This window comes from Heterocephalus glaber, unplaced genomic scaffold (assembly GCF_053883595.1).
Source record: "Heterocephalus glaber isolate CG9 unplaced genomic scaffold, H.glaber_assembly_v1.0 deba00000470, whole genome shotgun sequence".
Lineage (NCBI taxonomy): Eukaryota > Metazoa > Chordata > Mammalia > Rodentia > Bathyergidae > Heterocephalus > Heterocephalus glaber.
The window spans coordinates 26,539,058-26,560,049 of NW_028258145.1; positions in this window are offsets into that span (position 1 = coordinate 26,539,058).

Here is a 20,992-nt window from a genome sequence, read left to right on the forward strand (position 1 = left end):
TCACTTTGAGCACCTCTTGTAACTGAGGAAGTCAAAGGTAATTTGTTTTGGCCGGGGATTTAGCTCAGTGGTGCTGCACCTGCCTCACAAGCACGAAGTCCTGAGTTCGATCCCTGGTATCATAAATAAATAAATAAATAAAAGGTATTTGTGTTAATTTCATGATGTCTCAATAAATTTAGTATTAAAATATTTATACACATTTTTTCTATTCCTGAAGTGTGTATACATTTTTGACTCTCTCTCTCTCTCTCTATATATATATATATGTATTTATATTCCATTTGATATATTGAATGTCATATGTTATGAAGTGAAATGGCAGGGAGAGATAAATAAACCAAAACAATACAAATAGTAAATCATGAAGTATGTTTTTATATGTTGATATATGGTCACTTAGTGATATATACAACAAATATGGCACTATAGAACAGTAAAAAGATGAAAATGTTTTCATTAACTTGTGTTGCATCTACTGTACAAAAAGAGAAAAAAAACATTTGGACCTCAATTTTAAACCAAACAGACTATTCAATATTAGGCAGATTAAGATCAAAGTTCAAAAGAGAAAACAGGATATTTCTCAAAATAGAGAAATATGCCTGCAAACTTTGGATAAGCAAAGATGCATTAACAGCATTAACCATTAAGGAAAATATTAACATACTAGAATACATTAAAAATAAGAAAGTCAGAAAACAAATATCAGCATGATGATGCCTGCTTATAATCCTAGTACTCGAGAGAATAAGGCATGAGAATTGTTAGTTTCAGGCCAGATTGAGAGGTCAAGGCCCGCCAGGACTACACAGCAAGACTCTGCCTCATAAAAACAAGGGAGAGGGGAAGCAAACCTCAAGTCGAAGAAGATACTTGGAATGCATACAGTTAACAGAACTCTCAAACCAGAATTTTAAAAGATATAGAAATCAACAAGCAAAATACAACCCAATAGAAAACGATGGGGAGAGACTTTACTACCTATATAACTAATGAAGAAATTCAAGAGACTGTTGAACTAGAAAAGATTGCTCAATCTTATTATCATGGAAATATAAAAAATAATCAAGATATTACTATCCACTTGAAAGTTACCATTAAAAATGTCATAATACCAAAATTTAGCAAGATTTTATAAAAACTGGAACTCTTTTAAATGCTATGGAAATGTTTAATGGTGCAAGAACTGTGGAAAACAAGCATAACCTACTTAAGTCAAATATGCACATAATTTACAATCATGCAACTCCATCCCTAAGTTCATGCTTAAAGAGATGTGTATTACACAAGTCAAAAGATATTCATAATAATGGGCACAGTTACACTATTATGATAGCCAAAATAAACCATAAAAAGTGCAATTATCTGTCAGTAATAGAAAAAAATAAATTTTACTCCATTCATGAATTAAATAGAGCTATGAGATTTAATTTACTATACACAATAGCATGTGACAAGATACAACAGAACTTGTCATATGAATTTCAAACAATACTGAATAACAGAAGCCAGATACAAGGGAATATAGATGATTTGATTTCCAAAATAAAGTTCAAACATGTGCAAGAAGACTTGATAGAATTAGTAGAAGGTTAAAGGTTATATATGGAGAAGAATGTAAAGGTAGGAACTTAAGGTTAGAGACTGGAGGGGATTTCTAGTTTCTGATTGTGTTCTATTTTTTAATCTGGGTGGTGGTTAAATAGGTGTATTCACATTGTAATAATTTATTAATTTCTACCCTTATTATTTGTTGTAGTGTTACCTACATATATTTCATTAAAATGTTTATGATACATGCACAAGGAATTGGAAATAATGCTTGAGGAATAATTTGTGACTAAAATATACAAGAAGTTGTGTCTTAAAGAAATGAAATTTAAGACTGCATCATTTAATGACTGTTGAATTTACACACATAAAACTTCAAGCCCAAGCTCTAGCATTTGGTTCATTTGTACACACCATTTTTGTGGCATCACTAAAAACAGTCTTTTAAAAATTGAGAAGATCAATAGAACTATTAGAAACATGAAAGTGTTTTTAACCTGTTCCAGAAGAAAGTAGAGAATGGGCGAATGTTCCTAAATATTTTTTATTGAATCTGGCTCTTAAGGATTGTCAGGGTTTACAAGTTTCTAAAAATAGCGTCATCCCATTGATTCTGAGTTTTATTTCCACCTTAAATACCTGACATTTTCATTTAATGTTTAGTTAAAATGATTCAGCAGAAGCATTTCTCTTCTTTCTAGGCAGTTGTGCTTCACTGAATCAGGCATGTTTTTATTACTTCATTCACCACAAAAAGCTAGAGTCTCCACCATGCTAAACAATGCACACAGACAAAAGATATGCTCTGCCTTCAAAACTCATTCTCACTAGAAGAGAGAGAAAAAATAAGTCTCGAGGAATTTAGCACTCAGAGCTTCTGTGACAGCTGTAAGTAGAGTATTCTGTCCAGATAAAGGAGGTCAGGGGAGTTTAATAAGAAAAATATGTGTATCCAAAAGAAAATATGAGTGGAGCCAGGGAAGGACAGGAGAGTCCCCAGAGAGCAGTCCCAGAGAGCAAAAGAAGCATGAGTATGAAAAGGTAGCAAGTTTTCACAAAAGTAACCTAGTTCAGTGATATTTGATTATTGAGACTAAGAAGGGTATGTGTCAAGATGTAACTCATGATCAGCTAACAGAATGTATATTAAAAGTATTTGGGGGAATGAATTTGAAGAAATTTAGATGTCTCGTGTGATCAATGAAAACCCATTAAAGAATTCTAATATTAGTTGTTGGTTTAAAAAGATCACTTTGTGTACAATGCAGAGTACAATCAAGGTAGAACTGGATGAAATCAGGCAGATATGCAGCAAGGATCTTGCAGGTATCCAGGCAAGGGATGAAAATGACATGAAATTAAGGTTGATCCTAGAATTAAGGTAGAGGCTGGATGCACAGAATAGGGAGATGTCAAAAAGGAACACTAAGGAGAATTTGGTTTAGCATTGACAGAATGAGAGAAATTTCAAGGGTGTCAACCGGCTTTCTAACTGAGTAAGTAGTAGCATTTTCCAGTGGCATAGGAACGAAAGAAGAGAACACTTTCAGAAGGAATATGTTAAGTGTGATTTCAGAGTATGTTCAACTGAAGGCACCAGTGTGGCAGCCATGCAGCTATCCCAATAGGCAATTGAATATACATAGGTCTAGTTCCCAAAAGAGGAAGGTGGCTGAAAGCTGGAATGTGAGTGGCATCAGAACAAAGATACAACTGAAGCCCAGCAGAGAGGATTCAGTCATGGGAGAGGACAGTGACAGTTGAAAGGTCAAAAGGCATTACTGGTAATTAGGATTTTAGTAAGATATCCTCTCTCCCATCACTCCCCTCCCCTTTTTTTTCTTTTCTTGTATGCTGACACCTGTGTCAAAACACCCAAGAAGCAATTTTAAACCTTAGTTAAACTGGCACAGTGGTACAGGCCTGTAATCCCAGCACTCTGGGGAGCTGACACAAAAAGATGACAAGATTGAGCCTAGCCTTGACACTTTATCAATTTATCAAGACTTTGTCTCAAAATTAAATAAATAAACAGGACTAGGGATGCAGCTCAGTGTGAAAGCCTTGTTAGAAGACAGTCAGTGGTTTTGCAATGGTTGGGTGAGAAGACCTGCATTCAAGTTTCAGCCCTATTCAGTTCACATAATGCATGTAGCCCAGGCTTCCCATTTATGAAATGAGGGTACCAGTGCTGATCTCACAGGATTGAGAGGATAAATAAAGCAGCCAGTGCTGAACATAATGTACCATGCACACCAGCAGGCATTGACTCCTACACCAGAATCACCAGGCCATCTTTCCAAAACATGCTAGCCTGGATCCTACCCCAGATACTTTGACTCATAATTTTGGGGGTGGATTCTGTGTATCTTTGTCTTTAAAATACAGCTGAAAAACACTAGTATAGGTGTGATGACCTTTACAATCAGAGCAAGGCAAACCCGCTATAAGTGTGTGCTCAGAAGTCAGAGGTCCCTGAGCAAAACTGCAGCTCTGCCACTCACTGACTGTGTGATCTGAGAAAACTGTTGCCTTCCATGATTCTTATTTAAAATGAAAGTGATATAGCTCTGGACTAATTAAAGCATATAAAATCTTCACTGCAACACTTTATACAGAACACCCTCCACGGTGTCAGTTGCTGCTGCACATGATAATGTAAGTGTTCTTGTGAGCTCGGTGAATCACTGAAACCCTTCCAGTAAAGCTTTTGCTTTCAGCATCAGTGTCCTGGTTCCCATCTCCCAGGAAGACAAGTTAATTTCTTAGAGGGGAAACCAGGGAGCACAAAGACTTTTGACATCACTAACTCTGAAACTGCCCTTGTTTCTACAAACCTCTTTCCAGGCTTCCAGAAATGTGCAAAAAGAGTTAAACTATAAGGCTTAGAGAATTTCTGGAGATCAATTTGATGAAAATCCTAAGAAACAGCTTTGGAAAATGTGTACTAAAGTGGACACTTTAGTAAAATGTGTACTAAAAATGGAAAATGTGTACTAAAGTGGACACTCAGAGAAGAGACCTAACTCTTGACTTTCCTTAGCTCCCCTTCTTCACCTCTTCATAAATCAGTGTCCCATTTCAGATGGAGCCACTAGGTAAGTAGGAGACCTTCCTACATAATTTATTCTTGATCTTTCCCATGGATATCTGAACTGATTTTTCATTCATATCCCAAATGTGAGGGGGGTCAGGATATTTTATAAAGGAAGAAACTGAACCCTGGAGAGTTAGTCACTGAACCAGTTTAGCATATTTTAAGAAAAGTGCTCTCCTTAGTGAATCTGGCAGAATGACTAAATGTTCTCTAGCTTTCCCTCTTTCATTTGTGACAACAAACTCTACAGTCTAGTTCCTCACAGCTCAAAGTGTGCCCAGAAACCAGAACTATCCATATTTCCTAATGTCGTTTTAGAAATACAGAGTCTCGGGTCCTAACCTAGAGAAACCCCCCAAAAAGAAGCCATGTGTTAGTGAAACCTCCAGGCAGAGTTTGAGAATGCTGATGTGGTGGTAAAACACTGGCTCAGTTCACAGCTCTGCTCTGTCCTCCTGTTATATTACCAGTCAATTATTAATGTATCTATTCCTGTTTCCTTATGATAGTCATGATAACAGTACTTATTGTGGAGGTTTGTATGTAAAGTGCAAGGTCTACCACAGACACTGGATGAACTGATCCTAACATTATTACCATAACACTACTTAAGAGGACAAGCTACTTTCTGCATATCTCTCACTTCAGAAGTTCTTAGTCTAGTCTAGGGCATTGACTCCTCTGGCCAGCCAAGTTCTTACAGTAGTGTCAATTTCACATTACTTTTATTACTTCTTCTATAGAGCTACATTTGAGAAAAATTTCCTGGCAGACACATCCATCTTTAAGTCTTCTCAAAGGAAAAGAGAATCCTACTTCAACCCAGCAAGAGCTCTACCATTAGTACAGCAATTACATATACAACACTATGTAATCAACCTGAGAAGTTTATTGCCTACCCACTGGAGAGTTTAGTGTTATTGGCTAATTAAAGAAAGGATCTGTCCTCTTTAATATATTATACTTAATGAATTAGATAATCCCAGCATAGTTACCATGGAATACTATTTATAAAGACCTGCCATTTGGTTGTAATTTTTCAACTGATTAGAGCTTAATTCCTCTTGTAAATTGCCTACAAGTAACAAATATACCATAGCATGATGTCCAGGTTTATGGCAAAGTAAAATTTATCTGACTGGGCTTCCTTGCTAGTGAAGTAAAACAAAGCACTGGGGCTTCAAGTGTCTATAGATCCAGACCTATCTGAGCAAGAAAGACACAGATGAATTGACTGTAATAGAAATGAAAATACACAGCTGTAATAAGAGGAAAACAGTGGGGGGGGGGGTTCCTTTAAATATATTATGTTCCCTGGTTGCTTTATTTGTCTCTTTCTGGAATGACAAGACATTTGAACAAAAATAAAGAGGAGAACTTCTACCTGAGCATATTCAAATGATTTATTTTTCACTCAAAGCCTTTAAATAAACCAAATCATATTATGTTCTTCTTCTCTCTCCCTCTGCCTCTACCACCCTCTCTCTCAAATGTATGTACCTCATTACAACAAACGTCACTCATTTTTAGACTCTGATTTGCCACCATCCCACACAGACCTGCTGTTCCATCTCTCCATGTTAATTCCCATAAATAACTGATATCAAAAAGCAGAGTCGTGGAGATACACTTCAAAAAACTTCTTGTGTTGAGAAACCAGAAACTAGAAGGCTATTCAAGGCATTGGAAGTGGCGAGAGATTTGTTGAATCCTTTCCTGAGATTGCAGCAACACATTAATGGGAGAAAGTTAGCACTGTCCATTGTAAAATTGCAGGAATACATAAAGAATAGAACATTTAGCTTAAAAAATATTCCAGAGTGACTTCCAAGTAACCCATATGTTCATAAACTGCTTACATAGATACAGGATAATTTCTGTACCAAACACATATGTGATTCTCAAGACATATTTAGGAGTATTCAGAGTTTTAGAGATTTTTAAGTTGAGATCTTCATCCACTTGTATGTATGCATTAGTGATGAATGTCTGCACTGGGTGCTCAAGTTAACCTCCCATCTAAAAGGAGTACACTACAGCTTAATTTTGCTGAAATGTTCAGAAAACTTGATACCCAATTTCTAAAGCACATGAAATTGGAACTTAGGAGCAGTCAGAGCATTCAGTTTATCTGTCATTTCCTTAGGATAGACCTCTCAAAGAATTTTCAGACTTAGCTCACAGAAAAAGACAGAGAATGAAATGACCTATTCAAAGTGAACCTATTAGTAGACTAATTAATAGTCTGGCTACCAAATCTTCATGGCATTGACAACTATTACCAAAAGGTGTGCTAGGTTTTTGTAACTGTTTTCAATGCATCAGCAAAAAAGGTCACAGTATGTTGTTTTTGTGAGAAGTTTTATTTATTTCTCTAAAACTTTCTGTGATATACCTCATCACACCCCATCTTGGTATCTCCTTCTAGTGAGAATCACTGAGTTCTCTAGAAAGTAAATGTCATTACTAATATCTCAGAGAAACAAAATTTAACCTGAATTATTTTTCCATAGTACAATACTTTTCAAACTGTATATCTCAGAATCCTAGACACTCTGCAGAGGTGAGTCAAAGACCCAGAGACCACGGAGAAATGGAGAGAAGGACCTGAACCTCTGGGGCTCCTGCCTTTCATCCCTTCTACAATCAAGTCACCTTTATCTCCTGGGCTTTACCTGATGGATTTCTATACTTCATTTCAAGAAAGGGCTTGCCAGTAATGGTAATAACTCTATTAATGATTATCCCAATGTATTAAAGTAATGGAAAGCAGGCAGGGAACTGTACAATTCTGAGAGAGAGAGAGAGAGAGAGAGAGAGAGGAATATGACATGTGGCTCTAGTGATCAAATATATTACCTCACCTGAAGCACCAATAGTATGGAGGAGAGAGATTTAACTGGATATTTAACTTGTCTACAATCAAGTCAGCTTATACCAGTTGTCTCAAACAATTTCAAAAGAATTTCAATTGGAATTATAAATTGTTTACTCACTCCACATAGAAGACATATATAGCATTAGTATATTTTTAAATAAATTTCCTCTTTTAAAATTCACAACAGAAAAAAAATCAGTTATATAGGATACTGTACAATGTAATCCTGCACAAAGTAACTCTATAATTTCTCAGCATGAATGAATGGCAAGGCAAATTTCCTTCTAACAAAATTTAGTCTGAGAAAACATCATAAATGATAATAAACTTTAATTTGCCTAGTTTGGAATATGTTCATTTAGTACTTTGAAATAATAGTCATTATGTAATAGTACTGATCACTGTGCTTTTTCTGTAAAGTTCCAGATAGTAATCACTCTAGAGTGTGCAGACCTTACAGTCTTTCGGCACAACTAATTAACTCTGATATTATAGAAAAAAAGAAGCTACAGATTTCATGTAAATAAATGATTGTGGTAGAGTCCAATAAAACTTTATTACACAAACAAACTATGAGCCAGATTTGGCCTATTGACTATAGCTTGTCAATTCCTAGTATAAATAGTAGAAAGAAATCCAGGTAAATATCTCTTTTATATAAAACTGATGCTTCAGTATTTTGTCAAAAGAGAATATGAAAAAATAATGATTCCCTCTATGTAAAGTATGAAGTGTTGTCAAGGTCTTTTTCTGAAGTGTAATTAAGATGACTCATTAACAGTACATTACAAAGGACCCATCGTCCTAGGTATTCCAAATTCATATTAGAGTCATCCAAATAAATTGCCTGCCTACACATATTTTGTCTTAAGCATGGAAAACTTTGACATAATGGTCCAGCCAGGAGTCTAATCAATTTAATTAAGCAGTAACAGCATGGAAACATGTACACTCTTAGTTAAATTAATTTTTCTTTCATAAGGAGTCATGAATAGAATATGGGTTTACATTAGCATCTGAACCATGAAAAATACATTTATTTTCTTCCTGAATAGAAGACAGTCACCAATATCCTCCCACAAATTGAAGTACTTCCTAATTAATAACTAGACACAACACATAGTCACTAGTAAGCATCCTGAATGCTCCTCAGAGGCATGTTTGAATGGGCTCACTCAAATACAGAAAAACTACTGCTATACTAATTGATGGTTTTGCTAAGGGGAAAATGTGTCTTAAGATCTCAGAATTCATAGTCATGCAATCTGGATGCAAATCCTGACTAGCTTCATTCATGGCTTCAGTTTCAAAAAGACATTTCACTTTCTGCCTTTTTTTTCTTTTTGCAAAGTGAGAGTTTGAATCAGCTAACATACCATCCTTCACTTTATACATGAAGTAACATGACAAACAGAAGACCAGAGTTCAATCCTTTCTCTATTAGCTTGGTAACCATCAACAAGTCTCTTGATTCTTAAACTTCATAAAAGGGACTTTATATTAAGGGTATAAAGTATGTAGAGTTATTATTGGTACTAATAAGGTAATGTACAAAATATCTTAGTTTTATATATCTGCCATATAGTAAATATAAATTGCTTTTGATGTTTAGTAGATAGAAGTTTCAATAAAGAAGTTGAAATCAGTCACAATTTAAAGCCCTGCAAAACCAAAAGATGGATATAGAAAACTACATCTCAGTATAACAGCTTCTTACAAATTTGACAGACATAGATGGGGTGATAGAGATACATATAAATGATATAAGTTGACATAAGATGATATAGACAAGCAGAGTAGTTTAATACACATAGATAGGAAAATACAGTCTTCTCTTTTTGATAGATTTATAAATGAAATTTGTGAAGTTACATTTAATTTTTAAAGAATCCATTAGAGAGATAATAGAAAATTCAAAAAATACTCTACCTACCCTAAGAGTAAAAAAAGACAAAATCTGATTAGATTAGCTTCTCAGTTATCATAAAGGCAACTGGATATTTAGAAGAAGAAATTTTTAGAAACCAAACAAATTATGTATAAAAATTGGTAAACAAAGACAAGTCTATCAAAGTGTTTCTTAGGCATCAGTGCTCTAATGGAAGGGTTACAGCAACCAAGGGCAAGAAGGAAAGAAACAAGGAGCTAAGTCAAGGCTATGGAAACACAACCTCTGAATGACTCATCCTAATGAGTGGCCTGGATGGACCATGGCCCACAGGACAGAAGTCGGTCTAGAACAATGGCCAGGTGGAAAGTACATTTTCTTCATGCATCATGTGGCCTGTTGTAAATACTAAACTCAGATGCTTTTAGTGTGTAAGTACTTGTTAATAATGATTATACAGGAGTAACTGTTTTCTGATAAAATTTTATTTACAAAAACAGAAACTGGATTTAGTCTATTGGCTGTAGCTTGCCAACTTTTGCTTAATATCATGTGCCCACGTATCTGAGTTCTTTCTTAATTTCTTAGACCTAAAATAACTTTCATTAATACTTCAGGAAAGATTTGTGATTGGTATTCTTGAGTTTTTGCCTGTGACCTTCACACAGATATCATAGCTTGGCTAAGTAGAGAATTATGGAAGTCAGTTGAATTCCATCATATTGCATCACCCTCTCAAATGTTAAATAGAATGACCACAGAGCATTTATGATTTTTTCATTTGAATTGTCTCAAGACCATAAGATTTCTTACATTACACTCTAACTAGCTTACAGTTTATTACCAAATGATTTTTTAAAGTATTTCAGTTACAGATTTTTAAAAAATAGGAGAAAAAGCAATCACAAGACTAGATATTTTGGAGCTGTACAATCCCAAAGAGCATATAACATTGAGTAGATTGGATAATCAGCATGATTCTCCTTTTTCTTTGTTCTCTTATATAGTTTTTGATAGATATATAGAAAGAAAAAATTAAAAGACCAAGAAAGGGGGATATTAGGTCTTCTTTATGTCTCTCATAGCTTTACATTAAATACATTACCTTCTGGACTCTGAGATTGTAAAAATAACTTCTCCAGTACCTTGTTATGTTTGACATAAATCAGTTTTCTAACCTGGAGACATTTGAAATATCAGCTACTTATTTGAACCACAGAGCCCTTTTCTTATATTGAGGGCTTTTCCTCTATTGCTTCACATGACAGAAAAGATTCTGATGGACCGGCAGAGAATGGGCCCCTGACCACCATAATGGTAAGGGAAGCTTTAATGTTCTCTAGTTCATTATGAGAGCCTAAAACTTCAACCAGATGCAAGGATATATGGGGAAATTCCTTGATCTACTAGAATTTTAAAATTACTTTTGTAGCAGCTCAAATACAACGAGAATTTTACTTCTATTGATTGGCAGAGTTCCCTTTCCTATAAGTCCCTTGTGATGTAATGGCTCAAGAGGAGCACAACCTTCCACTAAATATAGTGTGAGATCTAGAACTTTAATTCCACATTCTCTCACACTATTAAGATATATTTCAGGGCCGGGGATTTAATTCAGTGGTTCTGGAGCCTGCTGCGCAATCGCAAGGTCCTGAGTTCGATCCCCAGTACCAAAAAAAAAAAAGATACATTTCAACTCAGACCTAGTGTTTTGGTAGTAGTGAAGAAACTACTGGTGCTCTGGATCTAATCTTCTATTTCATTTAGGAGATGGCATAAAGTCATCCCTTTACTCAGTGCAGAACATATATATTTCCCTTGTTAGTGTTAATTAGGAATTTCCTTTAATTAATTGACTTTTAAAATGACTCAATTTTATTGACACAAAAAAATCTATAATTAAAAATTGAGCGTTGTATTGGTTTATTTGATTCCTTCTACCATGAAAGGCTAATTAATTTGTCCTTGTGGTATATTGGTCTGCCTTTTATAACTCTGGCAATATCACCACCTGTGGTGTCATATAAAGTCATTCTTATGCCCCAGAGACCTTTGTCAATCTTGTCTCCAAACAAAGAACTCATTTCATGATGTAAGAATAGCTGTAATGGGCCTGCTTCCACAGAGCTCATTGGCCTTCCCATATACTGCTACTGAAAGCTAATTTCTATATCAATAATTTACTGCTGCGTAATAAAACACTCAAATAGTTTGGATCGAAACAACAGTTTATTATTTTACATAATTCTGTTGCTTGAAGTGGCAGTTCTATTGGTTTGGCTTGGGCCTACTGACGGGCTACAATCAGCTAGATGTTATGCTTTGTTTTACCTAGATGGTTCAATTTGATCCCTTATGAATATCTGAGGTTTCATATTAAAGAGTTGAAATGGCTGAAAAGTGTGTTTCTCATCCCAGCCTGTTTCATACAGCATTGAAAATATTCCCAGAGGCAAGGCATGAAAGACAAGCATGTCTAAGGACTCTTCTTTTATCTTTGGTACATAATAGCAAAGTAGCCACATAGCTAAACCCATAGCCAATGTGAGAATGGAAGATACACAAAGGGAAAAATAAAAAGAGATGAAAAAAGAAATTAAGATGAGTTATGTATACATACCAACTCCACAAAAGAAATCCAAACAAAGTATTGCAAACACGTATTTTTTTTTAAAAAAGGGTGACTGGAGAGGAAATGAAAACAAAGGAATTAAGATATATTATGTACATGTATCAATTCCACACAAGGACTGCAAATATGTTCTACAAACATGTGTTAATAAAAAATTATTTAAAGAATGTGGTGTTAATAGAATAAATTTCCACAATCTATCCTATTGAACTTTTCAAGAATGAGCTATTCATGCTAAATTTCGGTAAAGGTGCATATCAGATAGCAATTCTTTTCAAGTGATTGAATAGAGATGTTCCCAAAATAGAATAGAGAAATGAGGCACAAAATGTAGTGTTGAATTTTGACTTTGTTTCCCAGTGAAAAACAACCTTTCAAACATGTGGTATATAATACATAACCTTATCTTTACAGTCTTTTGAAATTTGATTTTTATTGAGAGACTTACTAGAGAGAGCTTACAATAAATGTGCAGTTAATATAGTTTTTTGAAGTACCTGAATTTTTTAAAAATAAGCTTTCGAAAAGGAATTTTTTGAATAATGAGGATTTCTCTTTATCTTTATTTACAGCCATTTTAAGATGATTTTTGAATTATTCATATTTACTGCATGACAGTGACACATAGCAAATGTTACCTGAAAATTTATGGAGAAATTTACAATGAATTTTCATAGTAATTCTTAGAACAAGATGCAAATTATTGCTACATGTGCTTTTGATAAATATAGTAATTTCTCTTGATAATAATAATTATGGATATAATTCATCATTTATTAATAGCAAAGAAGAAATTAACCTTTGAACAGAATTAAATGAACATGAAAGAGCTAACCCTATAGGAGTAAAAATATTTATACAAATGCTAATTGAGTACTTGGCATTTAAATTGAATGGTATAAAATAATGTTTTTTAGTCAAGGATGGAAAAGTAACACTAAAACAATCTTTATAATTTTATGTAGGCTAAAAATTAAAGGAGTTAAGTTTGTAAGTGATTTTTGTATTAAGACTGGGGTTATGATAAAATTCTTGTCTCAGGACCAACTTTATATATTACTATAGATATAAACCAGCTTCATTATATCAGCTACCAAAGAAATTCAATAATATTTGTAACCAAAATATTCAAATATATATATATTTTTATTGATTATATTGGTACATTTAAAGTATACAATATAATGACATTCATCATTGGAAATTTGCACCTTTACATAATCCATCTTGGTTCTTATTTTTTCCCCATTCCCCTGCCCTCCCTTCAACCCCTCCACCCCTCTCTATCTACAAAGACTTTGTTTCCATTTTTTATTTTTCCCATATTAATTCCATTCCCTTCTTTCTTTTCCCCTATACCTCCAATTTCCCCTTCCCCTTTATTTATTTTTCATGTATGTTGAAAGTATACTAAACAACTTTGTTCTGTTTTTATAATATATCAGTATGAACTTTTTAGACTATAAAAAATCAGTTAAGAATCTTTTTCCTCCAACCATTTCTATTGGCATTCATTTGAAATACTTAAAAAGTTATTTACATGATTGAATGGCAAATGTGAAAAACAGTAAAGTTCATTTATAAACTAATATTATTTGGCTTTCTAAATTCTCTTGGTGCAAGCAACTGGTTTATATATAAACATACGTGTCCCATAAGGTTAAGCTTTTTGAAGGAAGCCTTGGAATGTGTAGCAATAAGGGTTAGTCTCAGCCTCAACTAACAGAGATCCAAAAAAATTGAGCTTAAATAAAATAGGATTATTTCTCGCTCATGATCCAGTTCAGGTATTGGAAACACAAAGCAGATATGAGCTGAAGCCAATTCAACTCCAATTTCTGTTCTCTTCCTTTACAGTGCAGGGCCTTGATCCTCTTGGTCCAAAATGTAGGTCTAGACATCACTCTACAATCCAAACACTGACTGGAAATAGGAGGGATTGGGGCAAAGGGCACCCTCCACTTGTCTTTTAAATTAGTTTCTTGGAATTAGTCACCCAACAATTTAGTGTACATCACATTGGCCAGAACACAGTCATATGACCACAGGTTCCTGTAAAGGAGGCTGGGAAATGTGATCTTTATTTATATTTTCTCAGCTCATAATTCTACTTTTATATAAGAAGAACAGATGTTTAGGGGCAACTCGTCTCAGCCACAGATTATCTTCCTGCTCTTCATGTTCCCTACATCCTTTCCAGCGCTTAAAAAAATTGACTTTAAATAAATTCTTGTTGAATAAATTAATAAATAAGTGGATGAAGTAATGTAATGCATAAAAGTTTTAATATCTAAATTCATTTTAAGAGGTTTTAAGAAAACGCATTTCAATTGAAGTGTTAATGGAATAGAAGCTTCAAAAATAACATTATCCAATAACTTTATTCAAAATTTCTCAACCTGTGGAAAATGTATTGAAATAGAAATCAACTCTGAAATTTCAAAATGCTACATACTGAAATAAAAATAAAGAAGAGCTATAATAAACATAGAATGAGCACAAGTAAATGTACCAATGAATAATAAATTAATTAGTTGTCATATCCTAGCTATCAAAAAAGTAGTTAAAATAATAGACCCAATTTTTTATGGGCTGATGCATACCTATAAATCTGTTCAGCACCCTATACACATCATCTCCTTGATCTTCAAAATTACTCCAGGCAATGGGAAAAATCACCCCAGAGATGAAGAACTAAACAATAGAATGTAGGTACATCTCTCATGGTCACAGGAAGTATGAAACAGAAGTCAGACAGGAAGCTGGCTGCTTCCCAAACCTTTCTTCACTTAGAGAATGTCATATACAAAAATTGACAAAAAAGATTGTATTGGCAGATGGAAATCAGATTAAGGAAGGCTTTGAATTCTCACCAGATAATTCTGCTTTATTCGGACACAAATTGTAAATTGTTATAAATGCTGCAGAACATGATAAATATGAGATTTTAAGGATAGTATCTTGAGAGTTTTGCACAGGAATGAGTGAAAGGCAAAAGAGAAGCAGAACGCATGTTCAGTGATCACAATTCTTCAGGAGTAAGTTGATGTCTAGACTAGAATTGTGCTCCAGAATTTAAAACATGATTACACATACAAATATGTTTCAAAAGGGGAAAAGAAAAGGAATTTAGAGAACTGAAGATGTGTGGGAGTCTTTGTGATTCCCAGGTCTCAAGTGAGGACTAAGAGGCCACCAAACCATTGTCAAACTCCTGATGTCTCTCTAGTTTAACAGAGCCCCACATACCTGTCAGTGCATCTTCACCCAAACTGTTGATCTGTAGAGCAGAGCCACAGAGTTACACACACTTTCAGACCAACATCTAGTGGGACTGAACATTCCAGGTCTAAGATCCCATAACTTTTCCTGATGTCCAAATTTTCTTTAAAGTCAAACCTAGGCTGGTGTGCTTTGCTGCCAAGCACCAGATAACCAAGATAATGTGACCTTTTCCCACATCCATCTGCCATATATATTAAGTCCTGGATCTCTGCTTCAGTTTCTCTCAGCCTTTCTACTGGTTGTGAATTTTTCCCATGGACTGAACTCCCCTCCTGGAGATTGTATCACGTAGCTGGTGCTCAGCCCCATGCAGACCACATACCTTGTCACTCTCTGAATACCAACCATTTTGTCTTCCTGCTCCTGGGCCTCACTTATGCTTTGGGGATCCCCTTTTAGAACCTCATCTCTAAGATACAAATCTGTTTTGACTCTTGAGCTTTGAAGTTCACAACCAAATTGCTTAATCAACCAAATCAAAGAGAAGTTGTTCTTTATTCAAATTGAGAAGTCTTAGGTCAAGCCTGGGATATTCTTTTTTCTGCCCTTAGATATCTCATGTTCTTCGATCAGTGTGGTGATATAATCACGACTTATGAATCGTTACTGATAATATTAGATTTTAGGTATAGATAGGTTACAAATGTCAAGCCATTCTATGAGAAGATGGAGATAAGGAAGTGGAGTTTCTGCAAGAAGTAAAGCTTTCATGTTCAGAATTGAGAGTCCTACTCACTTTAAGTCAGAGCACAGAAATAGTTGGCCAAAATAAAGCACTAGAGAGAGAAACAGAAGGGAAAAATTAAACTCATATGAAAATCTCAAGAGGAGGAAAATTATCTAATTTTAAAAACACATAAATACAAGTAGAATATATAGAATTAAGCTAAAATTCATCTCGTATGGAAATTGTGGCAGAGGCAAGTTCTATAAAGAATAAAACTTTCAAAGTCAGTAGAAACTGAAGAGATCAAAGAGAAAAGAGTTAATAAAATTTTAAGAGTAGAGTTCTTATAGAACAGTGAAAAAATACCTTATAAAGAATGAAGGGAACATGTGAAGAAAAAAAATGAAGCAGAAAGTGTAAAACATTCAAAGCTAGAAAATTACAAAGAACTGGGTAAAATAAAGTTTTGGTTTGCAAGCTAAGAACATCTGTATTAGTCTTGTCACAAGAAAAAAACCCAGAATATATCTCCTGTGATATTTTTTAAGCTACTTCATTCAGTCATGCACAAATATTTACTAAATAGCAATAACATACAATTAAGAGTGCATGGTTCTCTGGCTCTAGATTCATTAAATCATTATACAATCTTCTTTTCTTGACACCAACTCAGGAGTTTCTCTGAAAAATCACTTTTGTGTTTTGCTTTGTTTGTTTTATTTTATTTTGCCATGTATGGGCTTCAAATAATTGTAATTTTTTTTACTTAAATTCTTTTATTGGTATATTTTAGGTATACATTTACATTTATCATTGGATACTTGTACCTGTACATGATGTATCTTGGTTCTTATTTTTTCCCCATTTCATGTCCTCCCTTCACCCCCTCCACCCTTCCCTATTTACAAGCACTTTTTATTTTCATTTTTTCCTTTTCCCATAATTTTTCCTTTTCCTTCTTACCTTTCCCCTTCCCCTCCAACTTCCCATACCCCTTTGGACCTTTTCTTCCTATTTCAAATTATCAATTATTCATCTTAATCATTTTAATCCTTATTTACACTTTTAGTTTTTCACACCGGAGAAACTATTTGGTATTTAATATGTGTGTCCTATTTATTTCACTTAAGAGTATGGCCTCAATATGCATCCATTTAGCTATAAATGTCTCTAGTTTCTCATTCTTTATGGCTGAGTAGTACTCCATTTTATTAAAAAAACACATCTTCTTTATCCACTTTCCAGTTGATGAGCACTTGGGCTTTTTCCAAGCTTTAGTTGTTACAAACTGTGCCGCTATAAACATAAGTGCACATATATCACTGTGGTAAGATTCTTTTAATTCTTTTGGGAAGATACCCAGCAAGGGAATAGCTGGGTCAAATGGGACTTCCAGTCCTAGTTCTTTGAGGTATCTCCATACTGGTTTGTATGATATTGCTCACAGAGGAACCAGAAGTATTTCTTTTAGTCTTTTTAAAAACAGCCTTATAGATATATAGTTGCATATAATTTAGTTGACCCATTACCATTTTGTGCCCCTTTATATATCCAGAATTGTATAACCATCACTATAACCAATTTTAGAATATTTTCATTACACCTAAAGAACCTTCATACCCCTTATACATGGCATCTTAAATGACTCATCTACCCCTGCCTTCAGCTCTAGGTAACCACCAATATACTATCATCCTCTTAGATTTGCCTATTCCAAAATCTACACATGTTTAATAAAGATAGAATGATGCAATATCTTGTCTTTTGTGACCGTTTTTTTCCACTTAGTATTTTCAAGGTCAATCCACATTGTAATATGTTTCAGTATTTCCATTCTTTTTATTGCCAAGTAATAGTATATGGTATGTGTTAAGACTTATATCTAGATCTCCCCTAAAGCCTCATGTGCTCAAAGGTGTGGCTTTTGGGAGGTGAGTATACCATGAGTGTGTGATATTGGATTAGTACAATAATGGGCTTATAGCTGGGTGTGATGTTGGCAGGTGAAGCCTGGTGGGCATGGCCAGGAAGAGTATATATCCATTGTCCCTTCACTCCTCTCTGCTTCCTATTGCCATGCTATGCTCAAGCCTCCTCTGCCATGCCCCTCTGCCATACTGCCCTGCCTTGGAGCCAGGACTATGGACTAAGACAAACTGTTAGGAAAAATGAACCTTTCTTTCTTCACATTATGGGCATTTGGTATTGTGTCCCAGTGATGAGAAAGTAACTAAGACAGTATGGATATGCCATACTTGACTTACAGTTCCATCAGTTGATATTTGAACTGTTTGCACTCTTTAGCTACTGTGAATAATCCTGCTATAAACATTCACATATAAATTTTTATGTGGATATGTATTTTCATTATTCTTAGGTAGGTATTTGAAGTAGCATGGCCAGGTCATTCTATATCTAACCAATCAAGGAAGTTTCAGACTGCTTTCCAAGCTGACTATATGTTCATATTTGTGGTTTGCAATTTCACCATGTATTATCAATTATATCCTTTTTTTAATTCTAGCTATACCAGTAGGTATGAAGAAATATCTCATTTTGGTTGACTTGAATTTTCCAGATAAGTAGTGATGTTCAGTATTTTCCATATATTTACTGACCATTTGTATATCTTTGTATATCTTCCTTTAAAAACTATATTCAGATCTTTTTTCCATTTTTAATTAGATTATTTTTTACTCCTGATTATAGGGTTCATATATTCTACATACAAATCCCTTAACACATACATAATTTGTAAATATTTCCTCGCAGATTTGGAACATATGTTTACTTTCTTTATGGTACCACTTGAAGTAAGAAACTTTTAATTTTGAAGATGTCCATTTTGTCTATTGTTTCTTTTTTTATTTGTGCTTTTGGTGTCATATTTTAAAACACAGACTTACCTAATACCCCGAAGATATATATCTTTGATTTTTCTTAAAGTTTACAGTTTTAACCACTACATTTAAACCATTTGAACCATTTTGAGACAAATATATATATATATATATATATATATATATATATATATATATATATAAAATGTCAGAGGTCTAACTTCATTCTTTTGCATGTGGATATCTAACTGTCCAAGCACCATATGTTACAAAAATAGTGAGTATCTGTGTGAGTCTAGTCCCAGAAATCTTCATGGATACTAAATCTATGGACAATTCATTCCTTTATATAAAATTTGTATAGAATCTATGCACACCCTATCCATATAGCATATGCATATAACCAATGCACTTCTTCCTGTATACTTTAGGTTTTTCATAATGCCTCATATACTATAAATGACATGTAAGTAGTTATTATAGTGTATTGTTTAGAGAATAGTTATTTTTAAATCTATGTATGTTTAGCATAGATGCACTTATTTCAAATATGTTTTGGTCTGTGGTAGATTAAATCTATTGAGGTAGAACCCATGAATATCAGTAGCCAACTATGTTATTTTTAGCACTGAATTATTTTGTCACTTTTGTCAAATATTGACCTATAATTACTTGAGAATTTTATTTCTAAGTTTTCAGTTGATTTCCATTGATCTGTTTTTCTATCATTATGCCAGACCCACACTGTCTTGTTTACTGTAGCTTTGTAATAGTTTGAGAAATATCCATTTTCAAGATTGTTCTAGTTATTCTGGCTCCCTTGAAATTTAGGATAAGGTTGACAGTTTGTCTAAAGAGTTCAACTTTATTAAGGGATGATGTCTTAGTTACTTATCTTTTTTCTGAGACCAAATATTAGACACCCCAAGTTAAAGAACAAGGGTTATTTTGTAGAGGTTTCAGTCTATTTTGAGGTTTGCAGAAGTTTCAGGTCAGAGTTGAATGGATCCAAGGCATGGTGGTGTAGCAGAGGTGAATTGCAGAAGAGAAACAGTTCATGCTGGCCAGAAGACAGGAAGGCAGCAAAGCTGTGAAGAAAGAAGGAAAGCCACAACAGCAACATGCCTCTCCCTTTTATCCCTTCCAGGATACCCACACTTTGGGTGGGTCTACACACACTCAGAATGGGCTTTCCCATTATCCACACCCAGAACTATGCCAAACCAATCAGTGGATTAATTTAGTAAGCACACACCCTTAATCCTAGCATCACACGCCCTAAAATCAGCCACCTCTGAAATGCCCCACATATGACAGCATGAGGCTTTGGGGGGACATGTAGCCACAAGCCATAACAATGGGCCCCTCTTGTTCAAAATCAGCTCAGTTTGGAGACTATTCTTGATTTATTAGGGAGCCACTCATTTTAAAGAACTAAAGTAGACTATTTTGAAACATTGAATATACTTATCCAACATGTTTGTCACATCAGAAACTTTTCTTCAGTAAGTGCTGTATGTGGGCAAATCCACCCTAACACCTGAGTAAATTAAATCACTTGTTTATGATCACTATCCCTTCTGCTAGACTAGAAAATCTTCCTGGTTACATTATGTCATTACCCAACAAATTTTCCAAAGACCTCTGATCCCTAATCTTGTCAGAAGTAGAAAATGCACAATAGCTGAAATACAGTTTGATATATTATGCTGCCTGAAAGTAACTCCTATTTTTAGTGTTTACTTGCTAATTACCCTCATTGCTATCATTCTTTGACCCCAGCTTCTCAAAGAGTCTATCTCCATCTTTAATGAATAAACTCATCCATGCATTATTGATTAAATTACAAGACTGCCGTCCTCATCTTCCTATACCTGCTTCTACATCTATCTTCTCCTTCACATCTGTCATAGTGGAGAAAGTATTACTCCTAACAGAGGAAAAAATTCTATGTTCTTCTCTTCTCTTGCCCTCTATCTTTTATTAGTAAATGTTTGCAGTACATAATGATTACATTTAATGTAGTGTGTTGATATATGTACACAACCCATATTAATTCTTTTTTTTCATCTCCTACCTCTCCCAATCCCTCCCATCCCTTTCCAACTCTTGATCCTCTTCTCATTTGCAAAAGCTCTATTTTTGTCATTT